The following is a 23,931-nucleotide window of genomic DNA, read 5'->3' as shown; positions in this document are numbered from 1 at the left end:
TGGGAATGAGCGATTCATCACGTGTTACTCTTTAGGTATTAAGAGAGAAGGCAGTCCCTGAAACACTGTTTGCTGACTCTTGGCAATCAGCAAGCCTTCCTTCACTGAGTGTTCCTTGGCATGTGTAGATTGGGAGCAGCTACTGGCTCAGTGTCTGCCCCATGGCCTTCCTGAATGAAAGAAAAATGCAGATGAGACTTCTTGAAAGAAAACCACAGACCTATCCATTTATCCTGAGAAGTTCGTGTTTAGCAGATTTGCCACCCACAGAGGAAACATTCATGTAGGGGAATTCAGGACCCTTCCAGAACCTGGCAATTTTATCAATTGAAAGCCTGAAAGATGGTTGAAAGGATACATGAGCACAACTAGAAGATCATACTCAAGGTCAAATCCAAAGGTTAAGGGACAGCCTTAAGTGAGAGCATGAGCGAGCAGTCATGCAATCCTATCAGTTTGTTACAGAGACATTTTCCTTAATTCATCTTATGCTGCCAACTTAAGTGAGCCACTGAGCATTTGGAGGGCCTTCATGGTTGTATTTTATACCACCCCTGTGAAGCAAATATATTCCATTGTGAACAAGTCTCTATTTTATGACTGAAGAAGGCCTACCATGAGCCACTTGTGGCAAATGATGGTTTAAGGAGGTTTGTAAAGAAAATAGGGAGGTCAGATTTAGAAAAAAAAATGTACCCCGTTAAATTTTGAATTTCATATAAACTATAATTCTTAGTATAATTAGGCACCATGCAGTATTTGATAGATGCTAAAATATTTGCTTTTTATCTGAATCTCAGATTTAACAGGGAGACCTGTATTTTATGTGGTGACCTTAAAAGCAAGTGGAAGGCTCTTTTTCATGGTGCCTCCAAGGTGGTAGGCCACTTCAGGATGAAGCTGAACATCTCTTTCCCAGCTACTGGCTGCCAGAAACTCATTGAAGTGGGTGATGAGCACAAACTGCGTACGTTTTATGAGAAGCATATGGCCACAGAAGTTGCTGCCATGCTCTGGGCGAGGAATGGAAGGGTTACGTGGTGCGAATCAGTGGTGGCAATGACAAACAAGGCTTCCCCATGAAGCAGGGTGTCTTCACCCATGTCCGCGTCCGCCTGCTGCTGAGTAAGGGGCATTCCTGCTACCGACCCAGGAGGACTGGAGAGAGGAAGCACAAATCTGTTCGGGGTTGCATTGTGGATGCCAGTCTCAGTGTTCTCAATTTGGTTATTGTGAAAAAAGGGGAGAAGCATATTCCTGGACTCATTGTTACTACTGTGCCTCGTCGCCCGGGGCCCAAAAGAGCCAGCAGAATCCGAAAGCTTTTTAATCTGTCAAAAGAAGATGATGTCTGCCAGTTTGTTGTTAGAAAGCCCCTAAACAAAGAAGGTAAGAAACCTAGAACCAAAGCACCCAAGATTCAGCGTCTTGTTACTCCACGTGTCCTCCAGCACAAGCGTCGGCATATTGCTTTGAGGAAACAGCGTACTAAGGAAAATAAGGAAGAGGCTGCAGAATATGCTAAACTTTTGGCCAAGAGAATGAAGGAGGCCAAAGAAAAACGCCAGGAACAGATTGCCAAGAGACGGAGGCTGTCTTCTCTGAGAGCTTCTACCTCTAAATCTGAGTCCAGTCAAAAATGAGATTTTCTAAGAGCGACAAAATAAATAAGATCACACACACACACACACAAAAAAAAAAAGCAAGTGGAAGGTTTGCTGGTGAGGGAAAGTATATCTTGGGACAGTGGGAAGGAAGGGACAATGACGATGGAAAAGAAGATACATTAACTTAATTGATATAAATGAATTAGGCTAACATAATTCTGGGGCAGACTCAGTTACAACCAAAGCCAGAAAACTCAGTTCAACCAATTGATTGAGTGCCTCTTGTGCACCAAGTATATGATACCATATGCTGAGAAATTGGGATTAAGAAGACAGAGTCAGTGACCCAGAGTAACTTGCTCTCTTGTGGAAGAAACAAATATGCAAATTGATAGTAGAAAGAAAATGTTAGAAACAAGATCTAAAGTAATGTTGCAGTACTGATAGTGAGGAAGGAGTCATTAGTTCTGCCTGTGAGTTCAGAGAGAACTCTTGTAGGGGAAGTGATGCCTAAATTGGAGTCTAAGGAATGAAAACAAGAAAGCACAGAGTAGTTTATGAAAGGGCAGGTGTGATTGCAAGGTTGGCAAGCTGTCAGCTGTGGTAGGAATCAGGGACACCTATAGATGGGAAGGTAGCTTGAGATCAAGTTAAAAGATGATCTAGAATCATGCCATTAGGGCTATCATCTAAAGGTTATGGGGAGACGTTCCAACAGGGAGAAGCAAGATCTAATCTGTAATTTAGGAAATGATAATAGAAATTTAAATGGCAATATAATTGAAAATTTAAAAAAAGAATGGAAAACATAGGACTAAATTTGGTAAATAATTTTGTGGTTTTTCTTTTAAATGATCTCATTTTGGGCCAGTTTATGGTTCATTCATAAGAGGAGCAATCAAGAATAGCAAAGAGTTTGGACTTGAGGTCAGATGGTGCCAGGATGAACCCCGGCTCTTCTGCCCTGACAAAGTCATTTAACATCAGTCTGCATCTGAAAGATGAGGGCAAAAGGGCACACTTCATGGGGATTTATGAGTTTTAAAGAAAGTGCTTTGCATATAAAATGCTTAGCATAAAATTCCTGACAGTGCTCAAACGATAACAAATTGCCACAAATTTTGATAGAATCAATGTAACTTTTAAAACAATTTTTACCTATAGATTTTGTTCCTAACTCACAAATTTAGACCTCTAGTCCCGTTGGACATTCCAAACTCACAGCTGTTTCTATAAGTGGGGGGCCCTGGCACACATGTTCACATCTGGACCCCTTGTACCAGACAGTGCTGTTTCCCAGGCAGCAGGTTCTGGAGTGTCTTTTCTTTAACATCATGGGAGGCTTTCTGGCTCCCACTGTTGTAGTCTTAGCTCCATAATTGTCTGTGCAATGGTCCTGTCCTTAGGGTGTTCCAGAGTTTAATGAAGTTGCTCTTTTTGAATTTTTTCCCCTTTTCTGTTCTCTATACAAGCCTGCTATGTGTCCATTAGGGAGTTTGGCAGAAAAAAACATGCTGTCTTCATAATCACCCCTTTCCACCAAAGACCACAACTTGCCTGGGTTTTACTTGCCTGGGTTTTAGCCTGATGCCTCAACCTGACATGTTCCACGAGGTTCCTTGGTCACCTGTTATAAGGAGAGATTCTTCCCCTGTTGTGCTCTCCTTGCTGTCCTGTGCAAACAACAAAATAAAGTAGGGATTATAAGTAAAATAATATTTTTCTTTATAAGTTGATGCTGCCCATTTGAGTTACTATAGTGATGAGCTGAGTATCACCACGAAGGGGCAGGTGGGGATGGAGGGAGCCTGAATAAAATCTTTACAATCTGCTGATCAATCTCTATGCTGCCTTCCTAAATCCTCAAGTCATAAAATATTCATGACAGGTGAAGTTACATTAAGTCTGAGTATGAACAGGATTGCCCTGTGTTCCCTTCCCTCATCTAGGCAGGGATGGCTCTCTTTGCCTTAGAGAGCCAACAGACTCGGTGTGCCTCCTGTCCAGCTGACCAGTAAATCAGAGACATATGTGGCTAATCATTTTTCTCTTGCAGCATGTTTACAAAGTCAGCCCACCACATGTCCTTTGCATTGTGTTCCTTGCTGCCATGCCCAGATATGCCATCTGCTGAGCTCTTAGGCACTAGTTTTATAGTTGTGGGTATGTGAGAAATTAGTATAGAGAAGCCTACAACCTGGACAAGGATAAACAGAGTCCCCTGGAGGGGGACGCCGGGCAGGTTCACAGATCACAGCAGCTCCGAGTATAGGCTGTGGACCCAAACCCCTATTGAGTAGAAAACCTGATAAAAACTCCTTATGGAAAATCTGGCTCATTAGTAATTATTTTCTCAGTATATATTATTTTCTCAGTATAATGTTGAATCCACTTCTGTTTTCTGAATTCTGTTGTATTATGTAACCTTGAGCGGGGCGGGGGGGTGGTTGGGACATGTTTTCTATGGTTTGTAAACACACATAGATTCGAGCAAATCATGGCAACAGGGATTTAGGTAAATCCTATTCTGTTCAATAGATCATTCATATTTTAAATGTGAAAGCTTGCTGTTTATCCTCTAGAAAAGCAAGCAATTAACTTTCACTGCAAACACTACACCTGCACATTTGTCTATAAATTTACATTTTTGGATATTAGCAAAATTGCAGGGCATAACAAAATAGATCCAAAAATCAATTTGAGCAACAACAAAAACTGAGGGCTAGCTTAATAGAGCAGAGGAGTGAGTAGAAAGGAAGCCAGGGAACTGAGAGGCTGCCACTCAGTCCATGCCATTGTCTCTTTCTGAAGATCTCCTGAGGAAACTGAAGAATGACTGGGTTTCCAGTGGAGTTCTGGCTCCTCTGGAAGAGTAATATGCAGAAAAACAGGTTCCACAGAAGCATCTCAGTGTCTCCAATTTTCCCTAACCAAGAGATAGAAAAATATTCTCAGCATTTTTTTGTCTATTGAAAATTTCATTTGTTGTAGTGCATTTTTTCCCTCAACAGACCTGTGTTCAATTAATTCTAAGATAAATAGTGTTTTCTTAAAATATTTTATTTATCTGAGAGAAAGTGTTTATGAAAGTGTACCAATGGTTTGGAGAAGCAGACTCCCCACTGAATAGGGAGCCCGATGTGGGGCTCTATCCCAGGACATGGGCAAAGGCAGACACTTAGCCAACTGGAGCCACCCAGGCACCCTGAGAAGTAGGTATTTTAAGTAGTTTACATATCTCATTGATTTTGAGAGGAATAAAGATACATCAAATGTGCATGTGACCTTTAATTGCATAGGATCATTAATGTTTGACTTCTTCAGGGCTTTAAATATCATCTCAAATACTAACATTTCAGATGAAGAAACTAAGATTGAGATAAATGAGACAATTTGTCCAAAACTTGTCATCTTGTCTATGAAACAAGAGTAAATAGACCAGGTAATAAAAACCACCATGTATATTTGCCCATGTGTCCTCCAGTCCACATACAGATGTGTGTCTCATATAGGTATGATACATCTTTGGTGCCATATAGGTATTAATTCAAGCCATATTGAATTCCTGTATGAAACAGAACACCGTACCATGTACAATATGACCTCCCTGCAGTAGATTCATCTGTTTGGTAGAAGACTTGAGATCACTTGCCAATTGAAGCTGCAGATTGCAATACATGCATTTGAAAAACTTCTATAAAATTAATTTATTATAAAGGATGTGTCAATGAGGCTATCCCTACTTCAAATACAATAAAACTTAAGTGTATATATATATATATATATATATATATATATATATATATATCTTATATATATGTAAGTCTCTATATATAGAGATAATATATAATATTAATATATTATATATAGCGATAATATATAAATATATAATAAATATATTATAATATATAACACTATAGAGATAATATATAATATATAATACATATAATGTATATCTGTATAGATATAGGTATTTCTTTAATTTTCTTAAATCCAGCCACATTTAATAATTTAAGCAGTATAACTGTGAATGATCATAACAACTCTTTGTTGACCTGCATCTTCAGGTGGAGAGGATTTGAAATGGGTAGAAACAGTTTGCATAAAATAGAGAGGCCTCCTTTCTTATAATCTGTACTCAAAGAGACAGTGTGAGTGTGTCCAGAAGTTCCAGATGGGACAGAGGCCCTCTGTTATTTCTGAGCATGTGCACTCAAATTGAACTAAATAACAGTGGGTTGAAATTGGCTTCCATCTATTTTTCTCTTTTTATCATTGTTTCTGTTTTTTTTTTTTTCCTGCTTCATTTGTTCCCTGTGTCTTTAGTGTAGGGTGAGGAATTAATATTTTAGGATTATGCTTTTCTAAGATTTTTTTTTTTTTAATATTTAGTGTTTGCATTCCCGTGTACCTCATTCAGGTCATTACCGTGAACTTGGCTGAAGTTAGAACTTTTCTTTATAGCCTATTTTTATACTCCAAAGCAGATTATTTATCACTTACCCACACTTATTCTGGCTTTTCAGATTTAGACTAGTGGTATTCTGCTCTTAGTTCTCGCGAACACTTAGGCATTTTCAAGGTGATTTCCTCCAAAAGTAATATATATATAAAAAGTGACCCCAAGATGTGTGTACATGCAAAATGAAAATGCAGGTGGGTGATACTAAGACAACTTACAGTTGAACTGTCCTTTAAACTTTACTGAGTAAATATCTGCATACTGGGGCAGCCCAGGTGGCTCAGTGGTTTAGCACCGCCATTGGCTCAGGGATCCAGACCCAGGATCAAGTCCCACGTCGGGCTCCCTGCATGGAGCCTGCTTCTCCCTCTGCCTGTGTCTCTGCCCTCTTTCTCTCTGTGTCTCTCATGAATAAATAAATAAAGTCTTTAAAAAAAAAATCTGCATCCTGCGAGACACATTGTTACTCCCACTTTATAGATGAAGAAAACTGAGAAGTCAAGAAATTCTCTTAGTTGTTAGAAATAGGACTCAAGGTCAGTTGTTCTTCCTCCAAATTGAGCGCACTCTCTAGGTTGTGGGTCTCCCAGCACTACCCATGGCTTTCTTTGTAATGCAATTTTCTGAATTGTAGTCAGTGCAAAGGAATCACCTATCCATCTTGTTAAAATACAATTCTGATTCTGAAGCAGGTCTGGGATTCTCTGTTTGTAACAAACTTATTTTTTCCTGCCTACAGTTCCACACGACTTAGCAGATCCCTGATTCCTGGACCACTGGCACATATTGACTAGTAGAGTCCTAAGCAATCTTCTGTTGGCACAGTGGTGTTGGCATGGCACATTTACCCCAACCTCAGTATGTTTTCCTACATTCATTTCTTCAACAAAATTAACTGCCTCTCCTCAGACAATATGTATGTAGGTATGAATGCATATATCTTTATATCCACATCCTAAATCTTAAGAAATATATCTTAAATTATTATGAATATCAATGGACATAAATTGTTGTTTACAAATATTCATTGTAAAAAGTAGCATTGCAGAGGAGCACTTGGGTGGATCAGTCAGTTAAGCATCTGCCTTTAGCTCAGGTCATAATCCCAGGGCCCTGGGATTGAGCGCCACATGAGCCTCCATGCTCAGTGGGGAACTTGCTTCTTCCTCTCCCTCTGCCCCTCCCCTCATGCTCTCTTTCCCTCAAATAAATAAATAAAATATTTTTAGGGATTCCTGGGCTGCTCAGCAGTTGAGTGTCTGCCTTTGGCCCAGGGTGTAATCCTGTAGTCCCAGGATCGAGTCCTGCATCCAGCTCCCTGCATGGAGCCTGCTTCTCTCTCTGCCTATGTCTCTGCCTCTCTCTCTGTGTGTCTCTCATGAATAAATAAATAAAATCTTTAAAAAAGATTTAAAAAAAAAAAAAATAAAAAATAAAAATAGAAAGTAGCTCTGTAGAGATCTATTTAATTAAGTGGACCATACACTGACAAATGGTATTTTTGCATCCCATGTGACTGAAAACCATAGATATAAAGAAAATTAAAAATGCCCATTCACTGTTATATTGTGTGATTTTGATTTTGCTCAGTTGATGCAACCAAATTGAGGCTTGGTTTGTTCTGAGGGCTCAACCTCCCAGACTTTCCCCTAAGTGATTGGGTCTTAAGCTCGAAACTTCTAAGGAGCCTTTTACTTAACTGGTGCTTATGCATTCTAGACTTTCAACCAACAGCCTCGACTTCTCTCTCATGCTTATGACTAGTTATGAACTGCTGGCTAGTGGGCCAAATCTAACTGCAATTATGTTTTATTGGGCCCACAACACTGTAAAATTATTTTTGAACTTGTAAAGTTGCTAAAACTTAAGATTTGAGCAATTTCACATGAAAATCCAGATTTCTGGTGACTGTAAACTAGAAGGCTTGTCGTCATAGGATCTGAGTTGCAGTTGCAGTAACAGAGGCCGAAGAGCAGCTTTAGGTTGGGGATGTACTCTCCAGTTTGCTATAGGCCCGGCCATGTATAAGGCCAATCCTCTGGTCTTCCCAGCATTTCTTGCCTGGCATCAGCATTGTGTTTGGGACTTTGAAGCAGAGCAGCCTCTATAGAGGTTTGAGACCATATGAGTTCCCATATGTAGTCCAACATAGCTGATGACTTTCAGAGAAGCAGAAGGTACCCCAAATTGGTGCCTTCTGAGTGCATACGTTTTCTAGTTATAAGGAAGGTTGGAAAATAATTTTTACTCTGGGTAACCTTGTTCCCAGCAAAGGATAGCAAGGAGAGATCAGGTATTAGGTAGGTATTGCCCCTGGCAATCTCTGCAGGGGCTACATGGTTTGAAAATTCCCCAGAGAATTGCACATAGTGGACATTAGGTAAATATCATAAGGAAAAGGGAAAAAATAATGGAGCTTCAACAACCTCTATTTTATATTCAACTATTGGTCATCCATACACTGATGAAATTGCTGTGAACTATATATGCTTCTCTTTTTCCTTTATATATTTCCCTCATGCCTTATTCCTATGGCTTTGCTTTGATTTACCACCACTAGTAAATCAACCAAGTGTTTAAATCCTATGCAAGGTACTATTGGAGGATCAAGAGATAGCATGCCCCTTTCCCGTATAAACAGGCAAATGTTTTACTATGGTTCACATGAAGTGCAATTTCCCAGCGAGATTGATGCTAAAGTTTCACTATTCCTTACAGTATCTGTATTAGCTTAAGGAGCAAACTCACTGTTGGCACTTTTGGAGGGATCATAGTGCTGCCAGCATAACCCTTTCCAGGGTATCCTTCCACCACCACATGTGATGTCCTTCCAAACAGTGAGAACAGAAACAATTCCCTGCAGTGAATTCTTGCAACGGAATATGAATTCAAAAAACCTCACTCCAAGAAGATGTTAGAAGTTGGATTTACAAAAAGCTTTTTACACTTAAAACTTTTTAAAACTTTTATTTTACAAAGTAAATCTATAAGTTAAAAAGAAGCTTGTTAATAGTTTCTGTTAAGGAAAAGTGAATAGTTACACTACTCTCACAGTTGAAAATGCCCCGATTGGTTCTTTGCCAACTGGGGGCAGAGGATGCAAATATCATCTCATTCTTGAATGAAAATGTCATGTAATTTGCCCTGAATTAACTTTCTCAAATATACTATTAAGATGTAATGTGGATATTTTTGGTCCTTTAAGTGAAAAAAACACATATTTAGGGCCTAAATGTTCATTAAGGGAGAAGGTCTTTCACCTTTTGGGGAGCAGATCCTTGAGGGTGGCCTTGGATCTGCAGGTGGTCCAGGCTTTGATCATGATATAGAATACTCCTACTTAAAAAAAAAAAAAAAGAATACTCCTACTTGGCCTCTGTGTGCTGTGAGTCCATCCCTCCTTTTAAGTTTGAGCACACATTCACAGGTTACCTGCTAATATCTGGATTAGGGGACACTATATTGAAGGGGCAAATGATGTAACCTGTGTGCTAGGGACCTGTCCTTCCTTTGTCTCTTTATGATTTCAGTATTCATCAGCATTTCCCCATGAGCAGACAGAGGAAAGGGACAGCACTAGGAACTAGACATCAACTCTCAAGAAAATTACATTTCAACAAATGGATTTGTTTTGTGTGTTTTGGAGCGGCTGAGATGCTTTTATGCTTCAAGTCCCCAAATCAGAAAAAAAAACAAAAAAAATGTGATCTGAGAATTACCTTGCTTTAAGAGCTGATACCATTCCTGATTATAAGGAAATAAAACACCACCACTACCTTTCATACTAAAAGTGGAAGAAGAAAAAAGACTAGCTGGGGGAAAAATAACAATCCATAGTCGTTCCCACTTATTCATCCATTTATAAAAAAAGAAAAATGATGGAGTACGTATAGTCAGTGGTCTCTAGAAGTAATGGTCTGGTTTCCTTTTTGTTTCCGAGCATCTGCAAGAGTAATCTTGTATTTAACATCTGCTCTGTGGATTCTCCTGAGAGCTGTAATAGAATGCTGGGTTTCCTTGTCATTCTGTAAAACAAGTTACTTTGAAGGAAGAAGATTAAGGAGCCTCCTTATAAAATACATGTAATATCAGAATACTTTTTATTTTCAGAGCTTTAAAATCCTAGACCATATTCATTATTCCCAATTTGCAGAAAAGAAAAACAGAGCTAGCAAGTTTTGATAGCTGGCTGAAGGTTGTGTTGCAGGTGATGACAGGGGAAGACTCCTCATTTCTGATTCAGAGCTTTGTGCTGTCCCAGTGGACAATGCTACTATAATGTTTTGGTATTTCTAGTTATTCTCTGGGAGTCAGCTACAAAAAGTGAAGTGGAAAAGAGAAACATTAAAAATTATTTTTGTTTCAAAAGAGTCTGTATGACTGCGTATTCAGCAGGATGTGTTACTTCCAAGCATTGAAGTGAACTTACCTTTTAACTACATGCTAATGACCATCCAGCTGCTTTGTAAGGGAATTAGGTCCTTGGGAGCTCTTTGAGTAAAAGATGTTAAGTGCCATAGAACCTTAAAACTATTACAACTAGAAGTGGAGATACCCCTACTAACACTTTCATTTCAGAAATGAAACCATACCCATGGAGATAGAGTGACCCACCCCAGGCCCCACTGCCAATAACTACACCAAGTCCAGTTCTGGGGTTCCTTCTAATGCTTCATTTTAAGCATTTTCCTCCATAAAGGGAAAACTGGTAGGTATGTCAACTGGGAATTGCATTTCAGGCAGGGTTTTTTTTTTTTTTTTTTACCTTCCCTCGTTACATAATACCTCAAAAGATTCTTCAGTTAATAGCTAAACAGCACTGTAATTGTCATAATTCATGCAACATACCTTTTCTTTCATCTTCTGTTTTTTACTCTTTTTCTTTAAGATGCCTCTCAAGTATTACACTATTATTTTTAAAGAATCTGCTGAGAAACATCATGACACTGCATTTGTGCAAAATTACAGGCCAGACTCTTGTGTTAGGAATGCTGTCCTGTTAGCCCAGTACATTGCCACCCAAGCAAGGCTCATCACTCTTCGGCACGTACTGTATTTTGTGGCATGTAGTCTGGTAAGTTTGCCAGGTTCCCCTGTCACATATTGCAGCAAACCCCTCATGCAGGGCAGAGTCTGTGTGCAAACCTGCCTCACCTGGCATGACAGATGAAGAGAGGTGCTTACAACATCCTGGACTTAGAACAGTGTCTGGCACCTGTTGCCCAGTATATATTTTGCATTGAATAATGAACATTTAAACCTTGCTTTTGCAAGGTTTTGGATCTCTGAATTTGAGTCAATAGCATCTGAGCTCCTCTCACTAAGCCATTTGTACTTTGCTTCTTTTCAAGTGCCAGGGAGTCTCCTGGATTCTCTCAGCGTGTCAAGGAATATTTTAGTCGCTTGGATACCAGCAAGCATTTAGGATGGTGGGTCCGTATCACTGATTCCTAATGATTCCAAGGGATTCAGAGCCATTTCTGCCCATCAGCTTGTGAGCCTACCTCTAAACTTCCTAGAATCAAGACAATCATTCTGCCCACACAAATTACTTCTCTTCTTGTCACCATGGCAACACACTTGCTCCCTTGCCCACCCCACCCTGTCTGCAATCAGCACAGAGCCACTGGCTTAATAAAGCCTGACAAACTTAAACAATGGGGATTTCTTGCCTTAAAGCCAAGATCTTTATTAATTCACAGTGACCAGAACTATGTGTTGCTATCTCTCCAACACTGCTAGGCATTTAGGACAAAATTGCCATGATTTATTTCTACTACTTATTCTCAACTCATCTTTTTCCAAAGTCAATCAGCCAATCAATCGATCAATTAGAGGAAAAAACTTAAACTATTTGAATACTCAACAGCATAGTAGTATTTTGTCTGTCTACACCAGGATTTCTCAGTCTTCGCTGATCCATGTGGTTGTGTAGGGGAGGGATGAGCAAGGAAGAGAGCCATGCCAGGGAAAAGTGTGGTGCCTCTCTGCCTCCAGGTGGAGCACATTGTATATTTGCTTCTGGCTTCTGACCTCTTGCTCTGGACTCCCCTGCGCAGGACTCCAACATAACCTCACTAAACTCAGTTATACCTCTTTAGGGGCCACCTTATTGGACACTGGGAAGAGAGAAGGATCAAGACCTGGAGGCTCCTTGCAAGGTCAAGATCTCTGAGCCTTGGGCTGGACTCTCACCATAGTTGGATAAAAGCAGACACTGGAGGGGTCCCTGCAAATTATGGCTGAGATGTCAGAGAATCTGGGAGCAACTTTGCCACCTCTAGGTCTCCAAGCCCAGAACTAGAAGAGAATGCTATACCGCAGAGCTGAAGCAGCTGCCCTGATTGAACTTCTCAGTGCAAACAGGGCAAAGCATTCAACGTTTTCCATTTCTTACAAGATTAACTCCAAACCCCATGGCCTGGCTCCCCAACTGCCTACCTCTCCCACTCATCTCTTCTTATCACTGTCTGCTTATAATCCTCTTTCTTGGCTATAAGGAGTGATATGTTGCTTTCTCAGTTTTCTTTCTTTCTTTTTCATGCCCTCAGGCCTTTGTTCTCATAGTCCCATTGATCTGGAATATTCTGCCCTCTTCTCTTCCTGCACATCCTCAAAACGCATCCTAAATGGCCCAAAATAGGATAATGGATAAATGGATTTTATTATGTGATAGATACCATGGCATGGCACTTCTTCTTCCTTTCAGGGTCAAGGCATCTATCCCTCCAGCCGTCAGGAGTGTTGGCCACTGACCATTCACAGCTTAGTTCCTCTGCTATGATAGCCTTGGGTTGAAGGAATCTGCCTTGCCCAAGGTCACATCTAATGACCAGTCTTTGTGCAAAGATACAGTGGCTTGGCCCCTTTGCTCTCATCTGAGACTACTGTGAAGGGCCATCCCAGCTGAGAACTCCTGATGAGGTGGCCTGAGGCCTTTGCTACAGCTGCATCACATCTACAGCTCCCCCTCTGCCCCATCCTACCGCCCTCACTCCCTTACAAGCAACCTGCTGAGAGTTCTCTCCAGAAGAACTCCAGCCTGCAAACCTCCATCTCCAGAGTTTACTTCCCAGGTAAGCCTAAGATATGGTAAATCTAGGAAGAAGTAATATATAATCATTAAATATTTAGAATTATGTATTAAAGAATATTTAATGACATAAGCAATTGTTCAAGATAATGAAGTAAATACAAAAACAAGAGGCAAACCTGTGCATGCATTATATCCCTGGTTATGTAAGAATATACATGAAGGAAAGAGAGACTGAAAGAAAAGGAGCAACAAAAAGTCTTTTCAAAGAGAATTCCTCCTAAGATAGAAATAAAATAGCATCCATCTCTGGACTTTCATTTCCGTTTTTTGTTTGTTTTAAATATTCTACAATGAGCAAGTAATTCTTAGGAAACCTAATGAATTCATTTAATAGTAAAATGAAGGAATGTTATCCAACAACTCCCCAGAACACAACACACAAAAACAAGTCTTCTTAACCCACCCTTTGAGGACAGATGCAAAACTTCAGCGTCAGAGTTGGTCTCTCTCTGCTGTGTTCTCTTCCCTGTCCCCTCTCCAGTCCATGAATATGACTTCTTTCTTTTTTGTGTGCAGCTCTGTCCCTGTATGCATACATCTGGTATTAACCTTAATCACAGGGTCCTGTAAATATTTATATTTATATCTCATATTACATTGAGAGTTGTGTTAGGGCAGAAGATCATGTCCCCATGTCTCGGACATCAACGCTGTAAACAGTGATGTACTGACTGAATAAATGAATGAACTAATGTTCAAAGTGGAGACTTGAAGAGTCAAGAATTTGATTGGCACGGGGACAAAATACTGGAAGTGAGGGAAACGATGTAGAGAGAAGCATTGAAAGCCTAATTAATGTTATCAGATTGTGTCAGAAGACCGTTGGATGGGAGGACCTCATCCTGCCTGTGCTTCCCTGCTCTGTGGTTTACAAAGAAACTTTGGAAAATGCTGACTTTACCACTGTGGCTTTGAAGATTTCAAGATAAGCATCAGCTTGGTTTCAGAAAGAAAATGATGAATGTTAATTTCAGCTTTACAATGTTTTTGTTTTTAAATCATTCTTTAAAAAGTAAGTAAAGCTAGTGTTCTTTCTGGAATATTTTTGCATTTCTTCAATTTAAATTTTGGAAAGTTGCATTTGAAACTTTCTGGCACTGTTTCCTGCCCCATCACTCTTCTTTCTAGAGTACTTACTAAAAAGTACTATATTTTTTTTTCTTAATTGATGTAAAATTTACTTACATAAAATTCACCACTTTATTTTGAAATTATGGTTCAGCGAGTGCTGCCTTTTTACCTTGAGTTTTGCTTCTCAAAGTGGCAATTAGCTGGTCTTTGCAAAGATACAAGGTATTTCTATTGAGCTGACCTTGCCATAATTGAGTAATTGATACCTTAATTTGAAGAACTAAACTTCAAATTTTTCCTTGTCTTCCTGTTACTAGAGAATATGGATCAAATTTGTTAGTGGTATGCAGAAAAATCTTCTTGGACTGATCCCTGCATATTCAGCTTTTCTCAGCTTCCTTCCTCGTGTGCATTTTGAGCCCAAGACATACTCAAATATTTATACTTCCTCAAGTGAGCCATTCTCTCATGCTTTTATGTGTCTTTCTTTGCTTGACATATGCCTATACATCTTTCCTTGAGACAAAGTCCAGGCGTTGCGATACTTGTGAAGCCTTCTCCATTCTCCCAAAGCACAGTTGAGAGGCAACACTCTTCCCCTCCATTTCCTTTTCCTCCTCTGCCTTCTTTCTCTCCTGTTTTTTTTTTTTTTAAATTAAAATAAATTTTTTAAGATTTTATTTATTCAACAGAGGAGAGCACAAGCTAGCTGGAGCAGGGGGAGTGCAGGGGAAGAAGGAGAAGCAGGCTCCTCCCTGAGCAGGGAACTTGAAGTGGGGCATAGGGCTCCTCAGGGGGCTTAATGCTGGCACTTGTTCCCGGGACACTGGGACCCCAGGGCAGGGCTGGATATGGGGGCTGGGCCCCAAGATCATGACTGAGTGGAAGGCAGTTGTTTGACTGAACTACCCAGGTGCCCCTCCGTGTCTCTCTCTGTCTCTCTGTCTTTCTCTCTCTCTCTCTCATTCTTTTTTTTTTTTCTCTCATTCTTTAAGCAACTTCACATGCCCTCAGTTCAACATTTTCCATATCGATTTGCAACTTTCAATTCCATTGTTTCCTAGTAAAATTGTGAATGCTTTGAGTGTAGGGGCTGTTTACCTATCTCTACTGTTCAGTGATCTTGAAATATTGTAGACACTCAGAAGCAAATTATTGACTGCAAAATTAAAAAAAAGGCTCTAATATTTAGGAATCTATGCAGATAGGTAAAGAACTTTGATGGGATGTACCTTTGCGTACTCATCATGTGGATGTCTACAGTTAGGACTGTACCTGATGGGCAGTATTTGCCTTAAAGTAATGAGAGGAATAAGAAGCCGGGATGCTTACACTTCTGGAAATTTTGAAATTCCTTAGAGAAGGTTGCAAACTATTAATTAGATACATATCATGACAATATGTATTTTACAGCATTGGTAAACCTGAACACTCATTCCACCCTGTTTTATTCTAGTTTCTCTTGAGCTTCAACACTGAATTTGTATTTGTAACACCTGCTGTTTCCATCCCCGGGTAATAGACTGTTTAGCATTTCATCATTTTCAAAATACGGGAATTCATACTCTACCCACTTCTAGTTATTTGATATGGATCTCTTCTGAAAGGTCTCCAGGAATCATCTTGTAGTCTAGACTATATGACCAAGACTGAGAGCTATCAAACCAGTATATAAACTAAATAAAGAGAGAAATGTTATGATTATTGGAAACAGAAAGCAATAATGAAATGTGTGGAATTAGGGAGGGAACAGGAGGGAGAAGAGGGAGGAGGGGAGAGAGGAAGAAACCCAGTGAAACTATAATCGTCTTAATGCCAAATGCGTTCTTGCTGCAAGTAGAACTTTCCCCACTCTAAGCTGGAATATGCTCTGACCTGTCCAATAAAACAAAAAGATTGGTTTATCAGTGTTCATATGCATAATAGTTATCTGGGGATTTGTTTAAAATGATGGATTCCTGAAACACAATTATTATCTTGAAGACCTATCTATACTCCCATGTTCATCGCAGCATTATTCATGATAACCTAGCTATAGAAAGCAACCTAAGTGTTCATCTATGGAAGAATAGATAAAACATGATATATACATATACATGCACTGAACTATTATTCAGCTTTTGAAAAGAAGAAATCTTGTTATTTGTGGCACAATGGATGAACTTGGAGAGCATTATGCTAGTGAAACAAGCCAGACAGAGAAAGACAAATATTGCATGGTATCATTTATGTGAAGAATCCCCCCAAAAAAAGGGAAATCATAGAATGGTGGTTTCGAGGGGCTGGTGGGTGGAGGAAACAGAAAGATTGGCAAAAGGATCCAAACTTTCAGTTATAAGATGAAAAAAACAAAATTATAGATTCCTGGCCACCACCTCAATTTCTGTTTTAGACTCTGAGGTGGATCCCAAGAAGTTGCTTTTTTGACAAGGCCCAAATGGGTCTATTAGAAATGGTCTGATCAATGTACTATACTTTTAGAAGCAATGCAGAACCATCTCTAAGCCTTATAATTGTATTAGTTAAAATTTTTGTTAAAACAACACTCATGCATTAGCTCACTTTTTATTGCTGATTGGCAGTTTGCTTTGGGCTCAACTAGATCTTTTTCACTCATGTTACCTGGGCTCACTCAAAAAGCTCTGATCAGATGGTGGCTCAGCTGGAGCTGGATCCTTAAAGTTGGCCTTTGTATATGACTAGTGTTTGGCAGGCTATCAGCCAGAGGCACCTCATTTCTCCTCCATGTGGTCTGCAACAGCCTAGCTTCAGCTACTCCAAAGGGGGGGGGGGTGTCTCAAGATTCCTAACTCAAGAGAAGGCAGGCCCCAATGTGCAAGCACTTTTCAAGCCTCTGTTTATATCATATTTTCTAATGTCATGTGGCCATATCTAGATTCAAGGGGAAGAGAAGTAAATTCCACCTCTTGTTGCATTGCAAAGGATGGGAAGAATTACCAGGGCCATTTTTGCCAACAGTCTTACATGCTTATGTTTCAGTAAACTAGTATGTTAAATAATGGTTACAGAAGCCAAGCTTTATAAAGGATTTGTACTTAAAAAATATAAATTAGTATAAATGCCAGTCCATGTTCCAAATAAAAGCCCTCCTACTGACCTATATCCCCAAATATTTTTGAGTAAGAAATCAGTGGGTTGATAGTGAGAAAGGAATTGTCACAGTCTTTGATAGACTCATGGAAATTTGTAGTCCTTGTTAATGTTATCTGCCATGAATGACTTGAGAGAAAAAATAAGTCCCATATCTTTATAAATCTGGGGACAATTGGGTAAGAGAAGGCAGTTGGTGATCTTTAGCTTCACTGCTTTTCTTTGGGGAGTAGATAATATAGTGGTAAAGATCATAGTGTCTGTCCACCCAGGTCCCAATATGGTCTCTGCCATTCTTGAACTGTTTACCTTGGGAAAATAAATTAATTTACCTTTCCACACTTAATGGGGCATGATAGGGTAATTTTAAATAAAATGATTTATGTCATAGAGCTCATAGAGCATTAGCTGTCATCCTCATCTTTGTTATCATTCTAGACAAAAATGTTGTCAACACATACCTCTCTTTACCTACCTAAGTAATGGGCAGTTGCATATAAAGTCTACATTCATAAAACTCCATCCCTAAATAACTTCCAGATCTCTCAAATAACTTGAAAATTGTCTAAAGCCTTATATTCCATGAGGATAGGAGGGAATGGCTATGCCCAAACTTATTCCTGTTCTCTGGAAGGGACTTAGTGACTAGTACCCCTACTATGATTTAAGGGAAAAGCTACTCTAGCCAGTCCAAGATGGCCTCCAATAAGTCTTGCCTTATGATAGTAATACTCTTGTGTAACATTCCTCTCACATCAACAGGGCTGATCTGTGTAACTAAAAGGATAGAATAGAAATGAAGTGTGACTTCTGAGGCTAAGAGATAAAAGCCATTGAAGCTTCCACCTTACCCTCTTGGATCATTCACTCTGGGGGAAGCTAGCTGCCTTGTCATGAGGTACTCAAGCAAACCTATGGAGACTACTATGCATCAAGAACCTAAGGCCTCTTATTGACAACAAGTACAAACCTGCCAACCATGTGAGTGAGCCAACTTGGAAGTGAACATTCTAGTTCCACTCAAGCCCTGAGATGACTATAGCCTCATGAGGATACCTCAAGCCACAAGCATTCAGCTAAGCTGCTCTCCAGTTTCTGATCCACAGAAATTGTGAGAGATAGTAAATATTTGTTTTTGATCCAAGCCTCTAAGTTCCAGGGTGCTTTGTTATGCAACAATAGACAGCTAATACAGCTGTTTGGATATGGGGAGGGAGAGAAGGCATAGATGCACTGGCCTGATGGAAAGAGTGGAAGAGAGGGGGGAGAAAGATTTTGAAGGCAGAGGCTGAGGATTACCAAAGAGAGCCTCACAATGCTGCTTGCAGGCACAGTCCTGGAGGCCATGTTCTGGAAGAGAAGCAGCAGAGTTGAGTGCGTTAAGTGCTTTGAAGTGCCTAGAGACCCCGCAGGGAATGGCACTAGGTAACTGGGAGGTCGTGCTTTTCCTCTTTATCATCTTGGCCATTAACTAGAGCAAAGCTCTTTGTGGGAAACATGCAAATTTCTGAAAATGGAGTTGAACTTCCTCCATCTCTCTTTAACTGGAAATATAATTGCAACTCCTTGCACATTGCTATGACTTTTTTTCTAATCCTGTCACGCTTTGTTGGCTTGCTGCTTTTCATCTTACTGTTTATTAAAATAGCCCACATCGTCTTTGATGCTGAAAGCACAAGTATATGATTGGAGGCTACTGCCAAATTACAATTCATTTTTATTTGATACTGAGGTTTTTGACTATTCATTTTTAACTTTATTTTTTTTAACTTTGGAGTTGGGGAGTGTGAGTTGGGAAAAGGAGACCGTAGGAAATGGTGAATGACCAGTTGGAACCCTCTCCTGGGTTCAGGAATCTGGCAGTTCTTGTCAAAGCATTGCCACAGACATTTCACATATTCTTCTACGAGCCTTATTCCTCATGCCCTTAACTAGTGGTGAGTAGAATAAGCCAAGATTCATGGAGTGATTGATAGTCTAGGCCAGTTTAACCCTTTGGAGCTATGCGTATGCTGATTCTGATTTGCTCTGACTTTCCAGTGAAATTGAGATGGGTATTCCAGTCTCCCAAAGAAGACAGTTTTGCGATTAAGTCTACTCAATAACCAATGGTGTGATACCCAGGCAGAAATACTCCCTAGACAGCTTCCCAAAATATCCCATATAAGGGGATTGTACCTGAAATGTATTCATTTCCTGTGCTTCTGTAACAAATCACCACAAACTTCATTCCTTAAAAACAACAGAAATTTATTCTTTTACAGTTCTAGAATCCAGAAGTCTAAAATCGGTTTCACTATGCCAAAATCTAGATGTTGGCCTATGTTTACTCTCTCTGAATTCCCTGGGGAGCAATCTGTTCTTTGCCTCTTCCAGCTTTGGTAGCTGCTGGCACTCCTTGACCATATCACTCCAATATCTGTCCCCATGGTCACATTGCCTTCTCCTCTACTGTCTGTGTCAGATCTCCCTCTACCTTCCTTGTAAGGATACATGTGATTGCTTTTAGGGCCCAACCAGATAAGCCAGGATAAGCTCTCTATGTCAAGATCCTTAACTTAATCATATCTGCAAAGACTCTTTCTCCAAATAATGTAATGTTTTCAGGTTCCAGGAATTAGGATTTGATAGCTTTGGAGGCCACTATTCAGTCTACTACAAGAAGCTTCACATCATTTCCTCCCCAACCTTGAGCCTTTCTCTATAGCATTTTTGTATTTTTCTCACTACTGTCATCCAGCTGGTAGTCAATCACCAAAAGGACAAATGTCCCCCCTCTTCTCTGAAAAAAACTGTAGGATCAAACACATTAGGTGGAAGCATTGTAGCAAGTAAGGACAGAGAGATGGCAAATAAAGCTCTGCCGTAAACTACCATCCCTAATTCTGTGCATTCAGTTGTAGAATCCTGCTCTGTTGAATGGCTTCCTTTGAAAGCTTCTCTAAGTTTTTACCTTGAAATATAGATTTGGTTACTCATTCAGAAATTGTCATCTCACATGTTGCAATCAAGGCCTTATCTGTCATTGTTGCTCACTACAAAGTTTTATTAACCCTGGAGAGAATTTACTGCTCTACTCCTGCTGTGGGCTCCCTGCCATAGTGTATGGGCCTGAGATGAAAGCCACTTGATGTATGGTTGGAGGGTAATAGACTTCTCCAACCCAAACTGATAAGTCATTACAGACCCTTCCATTCAATAACTCTGAGCTGGGTCCTGGGCTTGCAATTATTCTGGGAGAGGGGGAGGCTGGGAGTGAGGGAAGGGATGAAACTTCTCTCAAATGCTGCTCAGGCTTGCGTATACTACTTGGTAGTAGAGGGAAGCAATGGTAGGGGTTGTAGGGGTAGTTGAAGTGATTGCACACTTGGTCTCATGAGCTGTCATCTAGGACTATAGTGCAGAGGGGTTCTCAGATTTAGGCAAAACTTATCAGTGAAAATCATGAAGTGAGGCTTCTACAAGGTTTTTGAGTGTGTGTGTGTGTGTGTGTGTGTATGTGTGTGTGAGAGAGAGAGAGATGGAGACAGAAAGAGACGGGGGGGGGGGGGGGGAGAGGGAGAGGGAGAGAGAAGCTAAGACTAAGACTTAGGAGAAAAGGAATAGTTCCAAATGCCCTGGCTAGGGAATCTTATATATTGGCAGATTTTGACCCTTAACAGAGTCATGCAATACTTCTTAAACTGAAGTCTATAGAGACCCAGAGGACTTTGCAAAAGAGAAACTCTGGCTTAAAGTATAGTGCAAAACCTGAGCCTGATACCCTAATCTCGCCCTAATATAGCTCCATCTGCCTCTCTTGGCCTACTTTTCATTCCTCCCACTGTTTTTCCAGTCAAATTGGGCTTCTCAGAATTCCCCAGACTTTCTCACATTTGTGACTTTGCACAGATCACATTCCTCTTCTAAAATCTCACGCTACCTTTCCCTTCTCTTCCCATGGCCCTGCCCCACAGCATCCCCCCCACCCCAAGAATTCCAAGCTGTACTCCAGTTCTTCCAGGTACCAGGTCCCTGTACACTTGAGCTCTCCGCACTCACTCTTCCCCACAATTTTGGCAGCCTTTAAGCTTTGAAAAGTGCCTTCTTGGGTACCCTGCTGTTTTGTATTTCTTATTTTTTTTTAATATGTTCTATCTTTTGGACAAGCATTCTTGGCTCTAAGATTGTGTGTCTCTTTTCTCCTGTCACATTTCTCTCAAGAGCCAGAATGCTTACTGTAAATAAATAAAAAGTGTCCCATTTCCCTCTTCAAAAGTTGGCAAAACCAGTCACATGCTGATGGATGCTATCGGTAACCCACTCAGCTCTTACCTATCATTCTAATACTCTGGCACAATACTGACCCCACCACTTCCTACTAAAACTACCTGTGATCACCATGTTATTGTGGGCCAGTCAGAGAGAGAAGACATAGTGAAGAGAGGGAATCTGTGGAGAAATAAGAAGGATTAAGGGCCACCTGTGGTGTGGTGGGGTATCCAGAAAATATTTCCAAGAACAGTAATGTTTGATGTTCAGTTGGATATTATTGTAAAATATCCTCCAACTCAGAATCATAGTTCCAGTTAAGTTGGTTTCATGAATGTGTTGTATGAGTATATTTTTGTGTAGAAATTAAAGAAGACTGATTTTCATATTTGAATCAATTGAAGTGAAGCAACCATGAGTAGAAACCAGAAGCTTCCTACAAAGGTAAAAATGACAATGTAAACACTGACAATATTTGTAGAAATGTGAGTTGGTGATATGGTATTGCAGCCAATCTTCTCTAGATCTCCCGGGGATAGGATACCTAAGGTGACATTTTTAAGAGATCCAAGGGATTTGAGGGCTAAACGAAGAAAAAAGACATGACCACAAGGTGGCAGTAGCACACACAAGCCGTTTGGGCACTCTGAGGACAAGCAATTCAGAAGGGGAAGAGGGCTGGGGAAGTCATCAGGAAAAGAGGGATCTAAGTGACATGGCTTAACAGCATGGAGGAGTCCCTGGATCAGAAAGCTCTGAAGGGTATGGGGTGCCTAGCTGGCTCAGCCAGAAATTCATGCAACTCTTAATCATCAGGTTGTGCGTTCGAGGTCCCTCGGGGATGCAGAGATTACTAGAAAGAAAAGAAAGAAAGAAAAGAAAAGAAAGAAAGAAAGGAAAGAAAGAAAGAAAGAAAGAAAGAAAGAAAGAAAGAAAGAAAGAAAGAAAGAAAGAAAGAAAGAAAGAAAGAAAGAAAGAAAGAAAGAAAGAAAGAAAGAATTCTGAAGGGCAGTAGTGGCTTGGGGTTTTTATGGCCTTGGGCTTATTTCATCGGCGTCGGGGAATGCAAAGTAGGCAATTTCTAAGTGACTAAAAATCTACTTATTAAAAATAGTTTTACATGTGGGACACCTGGGTGGCTCATTGATTGAGCGTCTGTCTGCCTTTGGCTCACTTGTGATCCTGTGGTCCTGGGGTGGAGTCCCATATCGGGTTCCCCACAAGGAGCCTTCTTCTCCCTCTGCCTATGTCCCTGCCTCTCTCTGTGTCACTTGTGAATAAATAGAATAGAATAGAATAGAATAGAATAGAATAGAATAGAATGAAATATGACATGAAATGAAATGAAATGAAATAAAATAAATAAAATAAAATAATAAAATAAAATAATTTTATGTGTAAAAATGTGTCTCAGCCTACAATCAAGAAATACACATCCTAGGAGCCAATACATGGATGGCGTCTTTGGTTTATTTATATAACAGGCATGTCACACTCACATATTTAGGGTCATACCATATATGGTGTTTTATAGCTTTCACAACAATATATTAAGCATTTTAATGTCTATAAAATTTCTTCTAAAACATTATATTCAATAGCTGACTATTATTTCATCATGAGCTTTCTCTATGATTTCCCAAATCCCCTAGTTCTAATATTTTCTACAGGTAGCCTAATGATTTTAATGTCACCCTACAGACCCTACACCCTCCAAATCTGGTTTGGATTCTTAGCTCTACTGATCTTTGAAAATAATGTCAGGAAATAAAAAAGAAAGGAAAAAATAATGTCAGGAAGAAGATATTTCATTCAGATTTTAAAATATTTATTTACACAAGTATTTATTTGGTATATATTTCTTTAATAATGTGATTAACGGCCTAAGCTTGCAAATAACATTTTAGTCAAAAAACAATTGTGCTCATCAAGTAAGTGTATTATGCAAAGAGCACTCCATCATATTGGGCCTCTGAAGAAAACTAGTTTTGAGGTAAAGAATAGATCCTATCTCATTACATATATCCACTGTACCAAATCACCATGACGCAAAGCATTTATTTTATTTTATTTTTTTTAATTTTATTTTTTGACACAAAGCATTTAAACAGATAGTAGCTTGATTAGGAATGGCATTTCCCCATTTTAAATGATGTAAGTAAAAAAGCTATTTAAAACCTCAACGTTTGGGGATCCCTGGGTGGCTCAGCAGTTTAGCACCTGCCTTCGGCCCAGGGCGTGATCCTGAAGTCTCAGGATCAAGTCCCACATCAGGCTTCCTGCATGGAGCCTGCTTCTCCCTCTGCCTGTGTCTCTGCCTCTCTCTCTCTCTC

The 23,931-nt window shown here is 39.9% G+C and overlaps 1 protein-coding gene and 1 pseudogene across 1 annotated transcript in view; both read left to right on the top strand.

Moving 5' to 3' along the window:
* The window catches only part of CTNNA2 (catenin alpha 2), a 1,089,255-nt gene that overhangs the window by 510,282 nt on the left and 555,042 nt on the right, over positions 1-23,931 (top strand). The window lies entirely within an intron of this gene.
* On the top strand, positions 895-1,645 carry LOC129501544 (40S ribosomal protein S6-like; annotated as a pseudogene).

This window comes from Nyctereutes procyonoides, unplaced genomic scaffold (genome assembly GCF_905146905.1).
Source record: "Nyctereutes procyonoides isolate TBG_1078 unplaced genomic scaffold, NYPRO_anot_genome, whole genome shotgun sequence".
NCBI classification, from domain to species: Eukaryota; Metazoa; Chordata; class Mammalia; order Carnivora; family Canidae; genus Nyctereutes; species Nyctereutes procyonoides.
The sequence above is the reverse complement of the archived record's forward strand: the minus strand, read 5'-3'. Positions and strand labels throughout refer to the sequence as shown.